The sequence below is a fragment of the Gopherus evgoodei genome, chromosome 2, assembly GCF_007399415.2.
Source record: "Gopherus evgoodei ecotype Sinaloan lineage chromosome 2, rGopEvg1_v1.p, whole genome shotgun sequence".
Taxonomy (NCBI): domain Eukaryota; kingdom Metazoa; phylum Chordata; order Testudines; family Testudinidae; genus Gopherus; species Gopherus evgoodei.
Window position 1 is genome coordinate 277,765,025 of NC_044323.1, and position 15,378 is coordinate 277,780,402.

Below are 15,378 nucleotides of genomic sequence, written 5' to 3' on the forward strand. Positions count from 1 at the left end.
ATTTCTTTTTCACAAGTAAAAACGGGAAACACAGACCACTACTTCAAAGCAGGGTGACAGAACCATAGGTTTTCCTTTGAACCGGACCAGAGTCCAGATAATCCCCCTTACAATTTCTAAGGGCTAGTCACCTGGATGAAAGTCGCTCAGCAGCGTTTAACCCAGGGCTGGGGACATGTTCTAGCCTTCTCAGAGAGCAAGAATGGTGGGAATCCTGGCTACTATCCTGCCCATCTCAGCTTTGCCACGCGGGAAGAGACAAAATCTTCCCAAGCGCCAGTGGCTCCCGTGGTGTTAGTAGGGAAGCGTCATCCATTGCTTCCAGCGTGGAGGACAATTGGCAGGTACCATGGGGAGAAGCATTGTCAGACTCAGTGAAGGAAGGAGAAATAGCTATTCAGATGAAGTAGAACAAGCCAGAGAGAAAAGACAAGCTTTTAATGGGAAACCTGCTGATTGCAGAGACAAAGAGCAAGGACATCATGGAGACACAGTAATGTGCACAAAGAAAGCCCTTCTCTGAAAGCCTGCTGATAGATACCACCCAGTCACACAACATCTGAAAGCAGATGGAGCATTTCACTGCTGAGAACTCAGCACTCCAAAGCCACAAGGAGCACAGCTGCCAGGGGAGGAAACACCCAAACTTTTCTTCACACCCAACAGAACAAGTTCAAAGCTAACCACTCAGACTGTGTTCCTTTCCCCTGCTCTTCTCAGGAAGAGCAAGACACTCTTCCATAGCAGAAAGCAGCTGCCCCAGAACAGCACTCTCAGCCATTGTCATGCTCAGAAAGAAACACTACAGTTCCTCATTGTGGTTGGCGAGGCCAAGCTTTTGCAACCACCCTTCTCCAGTCACCAACTAAAGAAATGATCCCTGAAAGCATAGCCTTAACCAACACCCACCTGGACAGTCACAGACCATTCCGGCGCATTGTCCTCTAACTGGTGGGTGCTACAATTTGGCCTTCCCGAGAGAGAGAGAGAGCACTACGAGAAGCCCCACGTGAACAGATCCTGGCTCTCAACTCTGCCCTCCAGGACCCCCTTCCCTAGGCTGCCTATCAAAGCAAAGATGCTCAAAGTAGCCATCCCCTTTCATTTGCATAACCTGAAGACACAGACAGGCCACTCAACCAATCTTCTCCCCGCTCCCTTCTCGGCAATGCCTAAGACAACAGTCCTCTAGCTGGCCAAGCCAAGAGCTCTCTAGAAACCACAGCCTATGCAGTTTTGGACACCCAGAGCACCTTTCTTCGGCACCAGAGACCAAACTGGAGAAAGTCAGCGGTGGGGAGCCGGGCTCTGCAACGAGGGGTGTTTCCTGAACCCCAGGGCCAGTCTTACCATTCTCCAGGGAGCGGGAGCATTGACATGATAGTTTATCAAACCACTCAATAGTTTTTTCAGGTCCTTATTTTTGGTAAGCACTAACACTTTCTGCAATCGTGTCTTGAAGTTCTGAGACTGAAGGAGTCTCGCAGTGTAAAACACAAAACACCCACATAGGGTGGAGATTGGAAAAATCAAATCACGTTAATATCACGGTATGATTGGCCCACAAGGAGACGCTGCCCGCCTATTTCTTTGCGTCCCTGTCATAAACAGATAAGTAAGAGTTTATTGAACAGAAGTACTTCATCTCTCTTTTGCCTGTAAAGGGTTAAGTTCAGAGAGCCTGGCTGTCACCTGACCAGGGAACCAATCAGGGGACAGGATACTTTCAAATCTTGAAGGAGGGAAGTTTTTGTGTGTGCTGTTAGATTTTGGTGGTTGTTCACTCTGGGGGCTCAGAGGGACCAGACGTGCAACCAGGTTTCTCTCCAATCTCCCTGATACAGGCTCTTATAGATTCAAAATAGTAAGTACTAGGTAGATAAAGCGAGTTAGGCTTATGTTTGTTTTTTTTATTTGCAAATGTGTAGTTGGCTGGAAGGAGTTTAAATGTGTATTTGGTTGGGAGGAGTTCTAATTTGCCTGGAAGGAGTCAAATTTGTATTTTGCTAAAAGGATTTTAAGTTGTACTTGAATACTTAGGCTGGGAGGGTATTCCCAGTGTCTATAGTTGAAAGACCTTGTAACATATTCCATCTTAAATTTACAAAGATCATTTTTACCTTTGTTCTTTCTTTAATTCAAAGTTATTCTTGTTGAAGAACCTGATTGTTTGTTTTTTTTTTATTCTGGTGTGAGACCCCAGGGGACGGGGTCTGAATTCAGCAGGGAATTGGTGGGGAGAAAGGAGGGAAGGGGGAGAGAGAGAGGCTAATTTCTCTCTGTGTTAGGATTACTGTCTCTCTCAGGGAGAATCTGGGAGGGAAAGAGAGAAGGAGGGGGGAAGGTGCATTTTCCTCTCTGTTCTAAGATTCAAGGAGTTTGAATCACAGTGATCTTCCAGGGTAACCCAGGGAGGGGAAGCCTGGGAGAGGCAACGGTGAGGGAAAGGGCTTACTTTCCTTGTCTTCAGATCCAGAGGGTCTGGGTCTTGGGGGTCCCCGGGCAAGGCTTTAGGGGAACCGGAGTGTACCAGGCACTGGAATTCCTGGTTGGTGGCAGCGCTACAGGTTCTAAGCTGGTAATTGAGCTTAGAGGAATTCATGCTGGTAATCCATCTTTTGGACGCTAAGGTTCAGAGTAGGGAATCATACCATGACAGTCCCTTTAGCGCGGCGCTGAATCAATCGCTCAATCAATCACCCACTGATAAAGACAAGCTAAGAAGGTAAATTTGGGCTGAAAACCACAAATCTATGCCTGAATACCAACAAGAAAATCAGTGCTTCGAACTTTTCTAAGACAAGTAAAGACAGGAGCCAAGAGGATGCATTGTGCTGCAAGTACGGCAGTGTTGAGGTCAGCGCTCGCGATGACTGAATAAAGGAGCGTGTCAAAAGCAAGCAACACGAGAAGCTTAAAGAAGAAAGTGAGCTTTGGGATAAACAGTCAATATGAGGAGCTTTCAATGGGGCTTTAGCGCAAGAGAGCCCAGAGCACGAGCGTGGCAATAAATTTGTGCATGCTCTTTGTTTCCTGGGACAATCACCGTTAAATTGCTGGGGGCGGGTTGTGAGGGCCTATTAGTGACTTTGTGCAGCAATCGTGTCCAGCAGCAAGAACCCTTCCTAATGCGGACAACCTGATTCGTAAGGATCTGAAAGATAATGATGATGCTTTAGTAGCAAACTGATGCAAGGAATGGATGGAGATGTGGTGTCTAGTCTGATTTTTCAGGAGTCTCCTGATGCTTTGGGCCTTCCAATTCTTGGCCGTTGGTTACTGTTGGTTGATTTCAAAGTCAGAAAGCCTCGGTGCTTTTGTGCTGAGGAGACATTCGTTCCCGCTGCTCACAACCGTTTTGTCGCCGCAGCCATAACTAACATGGTGGAGATGTACCAGCTATATTGGCCACAACTGATTCAAATTCTGCATCCTACAGGGACAAGTTTGCCTGGGACGTTAAACTCACTCAGAAGCCGGAGTTGCTGCCTATTTTCTGTCCTGCTCATCTGGTTAATCTTGCGCTCTCAGCATCTACTGCTACAGAGGAAATGAAAGAAGTTCAATCTTGCAGCATTGGATTCAGGGCCTTTTTCGAGCATGCGAACAATTTGAAGGCCTTCTTTTACACAGAGCGAGACCAGTGCAGAGGCCCCCCTCTTGTGCCACGTGGGGAGAGGAGCTGGTATTTTCCTGCCCGTCACGTAAATAACACGGCGACTGTGCTAATGCCTCTCCTAGATCATCCTGAGTGTGTTGGTTCTCAAGCAGAAACTCTGAAGAGACTGGCGACGAAGCAGAACGACTGCCAGATTCTGCGCACCAAGGTAATGTTCATTGTTGGAAGCTTGCAATCGCTGTGTGACACACAGAAAACACTGGAGTTTTCTCTGGCTACTGCCAACACGTTTGCCAATACAGATGTTTAATGGATCCTGACAACCAAAATCTCAGCTGAATTGAGCACAAAAGCTGAAGGAGAAGCAGACAGCGAGAAAACCCAGCTGTTTCTGGAAACCCTTCTGAGCCTGGAACACAAGGAAACCAAAAAAGCATTCAAAACCTTCCATACAATGCCCAGCGAGAAATGGGAGACGACCGTGACCCGTAATCTGAACCCCAAAGTGCGGGGGGCCGAAGATTCTTTTTGGAATGTCCTCTTCCAGGTGTTTCACCCCTTCTTCAAGGTCAATTTTGCAGCCGACTGCGGCCGTTATGCCAGAGTGGTGCAACTATTTGCCACTAAAGATGAACTTTCAAATCTGAAAGGAGAAGTTACTACTGACATAAACGTGCCTACCCCTGACAACGCAAACCTGGATGTGCTGGCTTTTTGGAACAGTCATCAAGACACACTTCCCAACTGCAGCAAAGAGGCACGGTGAGCTTTGAGTGTACCCCCTTATCGATTGAGGCAGAGTGCATAGTTTCAAAGTTGGGCTACCTCCAAGCCAGCATGAGGCTCAACTGGAGCGAGGATAGCGTGAAGAAAATTACCTGAGCGTACGCAAACCAGGATTATGGAAAAACTACTAGCTCCGAGAGAGACAAAATACACCTTTCTACATTAAAAGAAAGTTCCCATTATACGGTCATAAAATGCTTATGTTGCAAACAGTTTTCCTTCCCCTCCTCCCCCCACCCCAATTTTTCACAATTTCTTCAATTCTTTCATATTTATCCTGATTCCATGCTGGTTTGAAGGTTTGGAAAATAAACACTGAAAAACTCCCAGAATTTCTTTTTCACAAGTAAAAACGGGAAACACAGACCACTACTTCAAAGCAGGGTGATAGAACCATAGGTTTTCCTTTGAACCGGACCAGAGTCCAGATAATCCCCCTTACAATTTCTAAGGGCTAGTCACCTGGATGAAAGTCGCTCAGCAGCGTTTAACCCAGAGCTGGGGACATGTTCTAGCCTTCTCAGAGAGCAAGAATGGTGGGAATCCTGGCTACTATCCTGCCCATCTCAGCTTTGCCACGCGGGAAGAGACAAAATCTTCCCAAGCGCCAGTGGCTCCCGTGGTGTTAGTAGGGAAGCGTCATCCATTGCTTCCAGCGTGGAGGACAATTGGCAGGTACCATGGGGAAAAGCATTGTCAGACTCAGTGAAGGAAGGAGAAATAGCTATTCAGATGAAGTAGAACAAGCCAGAGAGAAAAGACAAGCTTTTAATGGGAAACCTGCTGATTGCAGAGACAAGGAGCAAGGACATCATGGAGACACAGTAATGTGCACAAAGAAAGCCCTTCTCTGAAAGCCTGCTGATAGATACCACCCAGTCACACAACATCTGAAAGCAGATGGAGCATTTCACTGCTGAGAACTCAGCACCCCAAAGCCACAAGGAGCACAGCTGCCAGGGGAGGAAACACCCAAACTTTTCTTCACACCCAACAGAACAAGTTCAAAGCTAACCACTCAGACTGTGTTCCTTTCCCCTGCTCTTCTCAGGAAGAGCAAGACACTCTTCCATAGCAGAAAGCAGCTGCCCCAGAACAGCACTCTCAGCCATTGTCATGCTCAGAAAGAAACACTACAGTTCCTCATCGTGGTTGGCGAGGCCAAGCTTTTGCAACCACCCTTCTCCAGTCACCAACTAAAGAAATGATCCCTGAAAGCATAGCCTTAACCAACACCCACCTGGACAGTCACAGACCATTCCGGCGCATTGTCCTCTAACTGGTGGGTGCTACAATTTGGCCTTCCCGAGAGAGAGAGCACTACGAGAAGCCCCACGTGAACAGATCCTGGCTCTCAACTCTGCCCTCCAGGACCCCCTTCCCTAGGCTGCCTATCAAAGCAAAGATGCTCAAAGTAGCCATCCCCTTTCATTTGCATAACCTGAAGACACAGACAGGCCACTCAACCAATCTTCTCCCCGCTCCCTTCTCGGCAATGCCTAAGACAACAGTCCTCTAGCTGGCCAAGCCAAGAGCTCTCTAGAAACCACAGCCTATGCAGTTTTGGACACCCAGAGCACCTTTCTTCGGCACCAGAGACCAAACTGGAGAAAGTCAGCGGTGGGGAGCCGGGCTCTGCAACGAGGGGTGTTTCCTGAACCCCAGGGCCAGTCTTACCATTCTCCAGGGAGCGGGAGCATTGACATGATAGTTTATCAAACCACTCAATAGTTTTTTCAGGTCCTTATTTTTGGTAAGCACTAACACTTTCTGCAATCGTGTCTTGAAGTTCTGAGACTGAAGGAGTCTCGCAGTGTAAAACACAAAACACCCACATAGGGTGGAGATTGGAAAAATCAAATCACGTTAATATCACGGTATGATTGGCCCACAAGGAGACGCTGCCCGCCTATTTCTTCGCGTCCCTGTCATAAACAGATAAGTAAGAGTTTATTGAACAGAAGTACTTCATCTCTCTTTTGCCTGTAAAGGGTTAAGTTCAGAGAGCCTGGCTGTCACCTGACCAGGGAACCAATCAGGGGACAGGATACTTTCAAATCTTGAAGGAGGGAAGTTTTTGTGTGTGCTGTTAGATTTTGGTGGTTGTTCACTCTGGGGGCTCAGAGGGACCAGAGGTGCAACCAGGTTTCTCTCCAATCTCCCTGATACAGGCTCTTATAGATTCAAAATAGTAAGTACCAGGTAGATAAAGCGAGTTAGGCTTATGTTTGTTTTTTTTATTTGCAAATGTGTAGTTGGCTGGAAGGAGTTTAAATGTGTATTTGGTTGGGAGGAGTTCTAATTTGCCTGGAAGGAGTCAAATTTGTATTTTGCTAAAAGGATTTTAAGTTGTACTTGAATACTTAGGCTGGGAGGGTATTCCCAGTGTCTATAGTTGAAAGACCTTGTAACATATTCCATCTTAAATTTACAAAGATCATTTTTACCTTTGTTCTTTCTTTAATTCAAAGTTATTCTTGTTGAAGAACCTGATTGTTTTTTGTTTTTTTTATTCTGGTGTGAGACCCCAGGGGACGGGGTCTGAATTCAGCAGGGAATTGGTGGGGAGAAAGGAGGGAAGGGGGAGAGAGAGAGGCTAATTTCTCTCTGTGTTAGGATTACTGTCTCTCTCAGGGAGAATCTGGGAGGGGAAGAGAGAAGGAGGGGGGAAGGTGCATTTTCCTCTCTGTTCTAAGATTCAAGGAGTTTGAATCACAGTGATCTTCCAGGGTAACCCAGGGAGGGGAAGCCTGGGAGAGGCAACGGTGAGGGAAAGGGTTTACTTTCCTTGTCTTCAGATCCAGAGGGTCTGGGTCTTGGGGGTCCCCGGGCAAGGCTTTAGGGGAACCGGAGTGTACCAGGCACTGGAATTCCTGGTTGGTGGCAGCGCTACAGGTTCTAAGCTGGTAATTGAGCTTAGAGGAATTCATGCTGGTAATCCATCTTTTGGACGCTAAGGTTCAGAGTGGGGAATCATACCATGACAGTCCCTTTAGCGCGGCGCTGAATTCAATCGCTCAATCAATCACCCACTGATAAAGACAAGCTAAGAAGGTAAATTTGGGCTGAAAACCACAAATCTATGCCTGAATACCAACAAGAAAATCAGTGCTTCGAACTTTTCTAAGACAAGTAAAGACAGGAGCCAAGAGGATGCATTGTGCTGCAAGTACGGCAGTGTTGAGGTCAGCGCTCGCGATGACTGAATAAAGGAGCGTGTCAAAAGCAAGCAACACGAGAAGCTTAAAGAAGAAAGTGAGCTTTGGGATAAACAGTCAATATGAGGAACTTTCAATGGGGCTTTAGCGCAAGAGAGCCCAGAGCACGAGCGTGGCAATAAATTTGTGCATGCTCTTTGTTTCCTGGGACAATCACCGTTAAATTGCTGGGGGCGGGTTGTGAGGGCCTATTAGTGACTTTGTGCAGCAATCGTGTCCAGCAGCAAGACCCCTTCCTAATGCGGACAACCTGATTCGTAAGGATCTGAAAGATAATGATGATACTTTAGTAGCAAACTGATGCAAGGAATGGATGGAGATGTGGTGTCTAGTCTGATTTTTCAGGAGTCTCCTGATGCTTTGGACCTTCCAATTCTTGGCCGTTGGTTACTGTTGGTTGATTTCAAAGTCAGAAAGCCTCGGTGCTTTTGTGCTGAGGAGACATTCGTTCCCGCTGCTCACAACCGTTTTGTCGCCGCAGCCATAACTAACATGGTGGAGATGTACCAGCTATATTGGCCACAACTGATTCAAATTCTGCATCCTACAGGGACAAGTTTGCCTGGGACGTTAAACTCACTCAGAAGCCGGAGCTGCTGCCTATTTTCTGTCCTGCTCATCTGGTTAATCTTGCGCTCTCAGCACCTACTGCTACAGAGGAAATGAAAGAAGTTCAATCTTGCAGCATTGGATTCAGGGCCTTTTTCGAGCATGCGAACAATTTGAAGGCCTTCTTTTACACAGAGCGAGACCAGTGCAGAGGCCCCCCTCTTGTGCCACGTGGGGAGAGGAGCTGGTATTTTCCTGCCCGTCACGTAAATAACACGGCGACTGTGCTAATGCCTCTCCTAGATCATCCTGAGTGTGTTGGTTCTCAAGCAGAAACTCTGAAGAGACTGGCGACGAAGCAGAACGACTGCCAGATTCTGCGCACCAAGGTAATGTTCATTGTTGGAAGCTTGCAATCGCTGTGTGACACACAGAAAACACTGGAGTTTTCTCTGGCTACTGCCAACACGTTTGCCAATACAGATGTTTAATGGATCCTGACAACCAAAATCTCAGCTGAATTGAGCACAAAAGCTGAAGGAGAAGCAGACAGCGAAAAAACCCAGCTGTTTCTGGAAACCCTTCTGAGCCTGGAACACAAGGAAACCAAAAAAGCATTCAAAACCTTCCATACAATGCCCAGCGAGAAATGGGAGACGACCGTGACCCGTAATCTGAACCCCAAAGTGCGTGGTGCCGAAGATTCTTTTTGGAATGTCCTCTTCCAGGTGTTTCACCCCTTCTTCAAGGTCAATTTTGCAGCCGACTGCGGCCGTTATGCCAGAGTGGTGCAACTATTTGCCACTAAAGATGAACTTTCAAATCTGAAAGGAGAAGTTACTATTGACATAAACGTGCCTACCCCTGACAACGCAAACCTGGATGTGCTGGCTTTTTGGAACAGTCAACAAGACACACTTCCCAACTGCAGCAAAGAGGCACGGTGAGCTTTGAGTGTACCCCCTTATCGATTGAGGCAGAGTGCATAGTTTCAAAGTTGGGCTACCTCCAAGCCAGCATGAGGCTCAACTGGAGCGAGGATAGCGTGAAGAAAATTACCTGAGCGTACGCAAACCAGGATTATGGAAAAACTACTAGCTCCGAGAGAGACAAAATACACTTTTCTACATTAAAAGAAAGTTCCCTTTATATGGTCATAAAATGCTTATGTTGCAAACAGTTTTCCTTCCCCTCCTCCCCCCACCCCAATTTTTCACAATTTCTTCAATTCTTTCATATTTATCCTGATTCCATGCTGGTTTGAAGGTTTGGAAAATAAACACTGAAACACTCCCAGAATTTCTTTTTCACAAGTAAAAACGGGAAACACAGACCACTACTTCAAAGCAGGGTGATAGAACCATAGGTTTTCCTTTGAACCGGACCAGAGTCCAGATAATCCCCCTTACAATTTCTAAGGGCTAGTCACCTGGATGAAAGTCGCTCAGCAGCGTTTAACCCAGAGCTGGGGACATGTTCTAGCCTTCTCAGAGAGCAAGAATGATGGGAATCCTGGCTACTATCCTGCCCATCTCAGCTTTGCCACGCGGGAAGAGACAAAATCTTCCCAAGCGCCAGTGGCTCCCGTGGTGTTAGTAGGGAAGCGTCATCCATTGCTTCCAGCGTGGAGGACAATTGGCAGGTACCATGGGGAAAAGCATTGTCAGACTCAGTGAAGGAAGGAGAAATAGCTATTCAGATGAAGTAGAACAAGCCAGAGAGAAAAGACAAGCTTTTAATGGGAAACCTGCTGATTGCAGAGACAAGGAGCAAGGACATCATGGAGACACAGTAATGTGCGCAAAGAAAGCCCTTCTCTGAAAGCCTGCTGATAGATACCACCCAGTCACACAACATCTGAAAGCAGATGGAGCATTTCACTGCTGAGAACTCAGCACCCCAAAGCCACAAGGAGCACAGCTGCCAGGGGAGGAAACACCCAAACTTTTCTTCACACCCAACAGAACAAGTTCAAAGCTAACCACTCAGACTGTGTTCCTTTCCCCTGCTCTTCTCAGGAAGAGCAAGACACTCTTCCATAGCAGAAAGCAGCTGCCCCAGAACAGCACTCTCAGCCATTGTCATGCTCAGAAAGAAACACTACAGTTCCTCATCGTGGTTGGCGAGGCCAAGCTTTTGCAACCACCCTTCTCCAGTCACCAACTAAAGAAATGATCCCTGAAAGCATAGCCTTAACCAACACCCACCTGGACAGTCACAGACCATTCCGGCGCATTGTCCTCTAACTGGTGGGTGCTACAATTTGGCCTTCCCGAGAGAGAGAGCACTACGAGAAGCCCCACGTGAACAGATCCTGGCTCTCAACTCTGCCCTCCAGGACCCCCTTCCCTAGGCTGCCTATCAAAGCAAAGATGCTCAAAGTAGCCATCCCCTTTCATTTGCATAACCTGAAGACACAGACAGGCCACTCAACCAATCTTCTCCCCGCTCCCTTCTCGGCAATGCCTAAGACAACTGTCCTCTAGCTGGCCAAGCCAAGAGCTCTCTAGAACCCACAGCCTATGCAGTTTTGGACACCCAGAGCACCTTTCTTTGGCACCAGAGACCAAACTGGAGAAAGTCAGCGGTGGGGAGCCGGGCTCTGCAACGAGGGGTGTTTCCTGAACCCCAGGGCCAGTCTTACCATTCTCCAGGGAGCGGGAGCATTGACATGATAGTTTATCAAACCACTCAATAGTTTTTTCAGGCCCTTATTTTTGGTAAGCACTAACACTTTCTGCAATCGTGTCTTGAAGTTCTGAGACTGAAGGAGTCTCGCAGTGTAAAACACAAAACACCCACATAGGGTGGAGATTGGAAAAATCAAATCACGTTAATATCACGGTATGATTGGCCCACAAGGAGACGCTGCCCGCCTATTTCTTCGCGTCCCTGTCATAAACAGATAAGTAAGAGTTTATTGAACAGAAGTACTTCATCTCTCTTTTGCCTGTAAAGGGTTAAGTTCAGAGAGCCTGGCTGTCACCTGACCAGGGAACCAATCAGGGGACAGGATACTTTCAAATCTTGAAGGAGGGAAGTTTTTGTGTGTGCTGTTAGATTTTGGTGGTTGTTCACTCTGGGGGCTCAGAGGGACCAGAGGTGCAACCAGGTTTCTCTCCAATCTCCCTGATACAGGCTCTTATAGATTCAAAATAGTAAGTACCAGGTAGATAAAGCGAGTTAGGCTTATGTTTGTTTTTTTTATTTGCAAATGTGTAGTTGGCTGGAAGGAGTTTAAATGTGTATTTGGTTGGGAGGAGTTCTAATTTGCCTGGAAGGAGTCAAATTTGTATTTTGCTAAAAGGATTTTAAGTTGTACTTGAATACTTAGGCTGGGAGGGTATTCCCAGTGTCTATAGTTGAAAGACCTTGTAACATATTCCATCTTAAATTTACAAAGATCATTTTTACCTTTGTTCTTTCTTTAATTCAAAGTTATTCTTGTTGAAGAACCTGATTGTTTTTTGTTTTTTTTATTCTGGTGTGAGACCCCAGGGGACGGGGTCTGAATTCAGCAGGGAATTGGTGGGGAGAAAGGAGGGAAGGGGGAGAGAGAGAGGCTAATTTCTCTCTGTGTTAGGATTACTGTCTCTCTCAGGGAGAATCTGGGAGGGGAAGAGAGAAGGAGGGGGGAAGGTGCATTTTCCTCTCTGTTCTAAGATTCAAGGAGTTTGAATCACAGTGATCTTCCAGGGTAACCCAGGGAGGGGAAGCCTGGGAGAGGCAACGGTGAGGGAAAGGGTTTACTTTCCTTGTCTTCAGATCCAGAGGGTCTGGGTCTTGGGGGTCCCCGGGCAAGGCTTTAGGGGAACCGGAGTGTACCAGGCACTGGAATTCCTGGTTGGTGGCAGCGCTACAGGTTCTAAGCTGGTAATTGAGCTTAGAGGAATTCATGCTGGTAATCCATCTTTTGGACGCTAAGGTTCAGAGTGGGGAATCATACCATGACAGTCCCTTTAGCGCGGCGCTGAATTCAATCGCTCAATCAATCACCCACTGATAAAGACAAGCTAAGAAGGTAAATTTGGGCTGAAAACCACAAATCTATGCCTGAATACCAACAAGAAAATCAGTGCTTCGAACTTTTCTAAGACAAGTAAAGACAGGAGCCAAGAGGATGCATTGTGCTGCAAGTACGGCAGTGTTGAGGTCAGCGCTCGCGATGACTGAATAAAGGAGCGTGTCAAAAGCAAGCAACACGAGAAGCTTAAAGAAGAAAGTGAGCTTTGGGATAAACAGTCAATATGAGGAACTTTCAATGGGGCTTTAGCGCAAGAGAGCCCAGAGCACGAGCGTGGCAATAAATTTGTGCATGCTCTTTGTTTCCTGGGACAATCACCGTTAAATTGCTGGGGGCGGGTTGTGAGGGCCTATTAGTGACTTTGTGCAGCAATCGTGTCCAGCAGCAAGACCCCTTCCTAATGCGGACAACCTGATTCGTAAGGATCTGAAAGATAATGATGATACTTTAGTAGCAAACTGATGCAAGGAATGGATGGAGATGTGGTGTCTAGTCTGATTTTTCAGGAGTCTCCTGATGCTTTGGACCTTCCAATTCTTGGCCGTTGGTTACTGTTGGTTGATTTCAAAGTCAGAAAGCCTCGGTGCTTTTGTGCTGAGGAGACATTCGTTCCCGCTGCTCACAACCGTTTTGTCGCCGCAGCCATAACTAACATGGTGGAGATGTACCAGCTATATTGGCCACAACTGATTCAAATTCTGCATCCTACAGGGACAAGTTTGCCTGGGACGTTAAACTCACTCAGAAGCCGGAGCTGCTGCCTATTTTCTGTCCTGCTCATCTGGTTAATCTTGCGCTCTCAGCACCTACTGCTACAGAGGAAATGAAAGAAGTTCAATCTTGCAGCATTGGATTCAGGGCCTTTTTCGAGCATGCGAACAATTTGAAGGCCTTCTTTTACACAGAGCGAGACCAGTGCAGAGGCCCCCCTCTTGTGCCACGTGGGGAGAGGAGCTGGTATTTTCCTGCCCGTCACGTAAATAACACGGCGACTGTGCTAATGCCTCTCCTAGATCATCCTGAGTGTGTTGGTTCTCAAGCAGAAACTCTGAAGAGACTGGCGACGAAGCAGAACGACTGCCAGATTCTGCGCACCAAGGTAATGTTCATGGTTGGAAGCTTGCAATCGCTGTGTGACACACAGAAAACACTGGAGTTTTCTCTGGCTACTGCCAACACGTTTGCCAATACAGATGTTTAATGGATCCTGACAACCAAAATCTCAGCTGAATTGAGCACAAAAGCTGAAGGAGAAGCAGACAGCGAAAAAACCCAGCTGTTTCTGGAAACCCTTCTGAGCCTGGAACACAAGGAAACCAAAAAAGCATTCAAAACCTTCCATACAATGCCCAGCGAGAAATGGGAGACGACCGTGACCCGTAATCTGAACCCCAAAGTGCGTGGTGCCGAAGATTCTTTTTGGAATGTCCTCTTCCAGGTGTTTCACCCCTTCTTCAAGGTCAATTTTGCAGCCGACTGCGGCCGTTATGCCAGAGTGGTGCAACTATTTGCCACTAAAGATGAACTTTCAAATCTGAAAGGAGAAGTTACTATTGACATAAACGTGCCTACCCCTGACAACGCAAACCTGGATGTGCTGGCTTTTTGGAACAGTCAACAAGACACACTTCCCAACTGCAGCAAAGAGGCACGGTGAGCTTTGAGTGTACCCCCTTATCGATTGAGGCAGAGTGCATAGTTTCAAAGTTGGGCTACCTCCAAGCCAGCATGAGGCTCAACTGGAGCGAGGATAGCGTGAAGAAAATTACCTGAGCGTACGCAAACCAGGATTATGGAAAAACTACTAGCTCCGAGAGAGACAAAATACACTTTTCTACATTAAAAGAAAGTTCCCTTTATATGGTCATAAAATGCTTATGTTGCAAACAGTTTTCCTTCCCCTCCTCCCCCCACCCCAATTTTTCACAATTTCTTCAATTCTTTCATATTTATCCTGATTCCATGCTGGTTTGAAGGTTTGGAAAATAAACACTGAAACACTCCCAGAATTTCTTTTTCAAAAGGAAAAACGGGAAACACAGACCACTACTTCAAAGCAGGGTGATAGAACCATAGGTTTTCCTTTGAACCGGACCAGAGTCCAGATAATCCCCCTTACAATTTCTAAGGGCTAGTCACCTGGATGAAAGTCGCTCAGCAGCGTTTAACCCAGAGCTGGGGACATGTTCTAGCCTTCTCAGAGAGCAAGAATGATGGGAATCCTGGCTACTATCCTGCCCATCTCAGCTTTGCCACGCGGGAAGAGACAAAATCTTCCCAAGCGCCAGTGGCTCCCGTGGTGTTAGTAGGGAAGCGTCATCCATTGCTTCCAGCGTGGAGGACAATTGGCAGGTACCATGGGGAAAAGCATTGTCAGACTCAGTGAAGGAAGGAGAAATAGCTATTCAGATGAAGTAGAACAAGCCAGAGAGAAAAGACAAGCTTTTAATGGGAAACCTGCTGATTGCAGAGACAAGGAGCAAGGACATCATGGAGACACAGTAATGTGCGCAAAGAAAGCCCTTCTCTGAAAGCCTGCTGATAGATACCACCCAGTCACACAACATCTGAAAGCAGATGGAGCATTTCACTGCTGAGAACTCAGCACCCCAAAGCCACAAGGAGCACAGCTGCCAGGGGAGGAAACACCCAAACTTTTCTTCACACCCAACAGAACAAGTTCAAAGCTAACCACTCAGACTGTGTTCCTTTCCCCTGCTCTTCTCAGGAAGAGCAAGACACTCTTCCATAGCAGAAAGCAGCTGCCCCAGAACAGCACTCTCAGCCATTGTCATGCTCAGAAAGAAACACTACAGTTCCTCATCGTGGTTGGCGAGGCCAAACTTTTGCAACCACCCTTCTCCAGTCACCAACTAAAGAAATGATCCCTGAAAGCATAGCCTTAACCAACACCCACCTGGACAGTCACAGACCATTCCGGCGCATTGTCCTCTAACTGGTGGGTGCTACAATTTGGCCTTCCCGAGAGAGAGAGCACTACGAGAAGCCCCACGTGAACAGATCCTGGCTCTCAACTCTGCCCTCCAGGACCCCCTTCCCTAGGCTGCCTATCAAAGCAAAGATGCTCAAAGTAGCCATCCCCTTTCATTTGCATAACCTGAAGACACAGACAGGCCACTCAACCAATCTTCTCCCCGCTCCCTTCTCGGCAATGCCTAAGA

At 47.1% G+C, this 15,378-nt stretch overlaps 4 non-coding genes across 4 annotated transcripts; all 4 read right to left on the reverse strand.

Moving 5' to 3' along the window:
• Positions 1 to 682: 682 nt before the first annotated feature.
• LOC115647354 lies at positions 683 to 896 on the reverse strand. The gene has a single exon (XR_003999302.1). It is a non-coding gene; the product is annotated as a small nucleolar RNA U3 (small nucleolar RNA).
• Positions 897 to 5,418: 4,522 nt separating this feature from the next.
• On the reverse strand, positions 5,419 to 5,632 carry LOC115647350. Its single transcript, XR_003999299.1, has one exon. It is a non-coding gene; the product is annotated as a small nucleolar RNA U3 (small nucleolar RNA).
• Positions 5,633 to 10,152: 4,520 nt separating this feature from the next.
• Positions 10,153 to 10,366, reverse strand: LOC115647352. Its single transcript, XR_003999300.1, has one exon. It is a non-coding gene; the product is annotated as a small nucleolar RNA U3 (small nucleolar RNA).
• Positions 10,367 to 14,886: 4,520 nt separating this feature from the next.
• Positions 14,887 to 15,100, reverse strand: LOC115647353. The gene has a single exon (XR_003999301.1). It is a non-coding gene; the product is annotated as a small nucleolar RNA U3 (small nucleolar RNA).
• Positions 15,101 to 15,378: the final 278 nt, after the last annotated feature.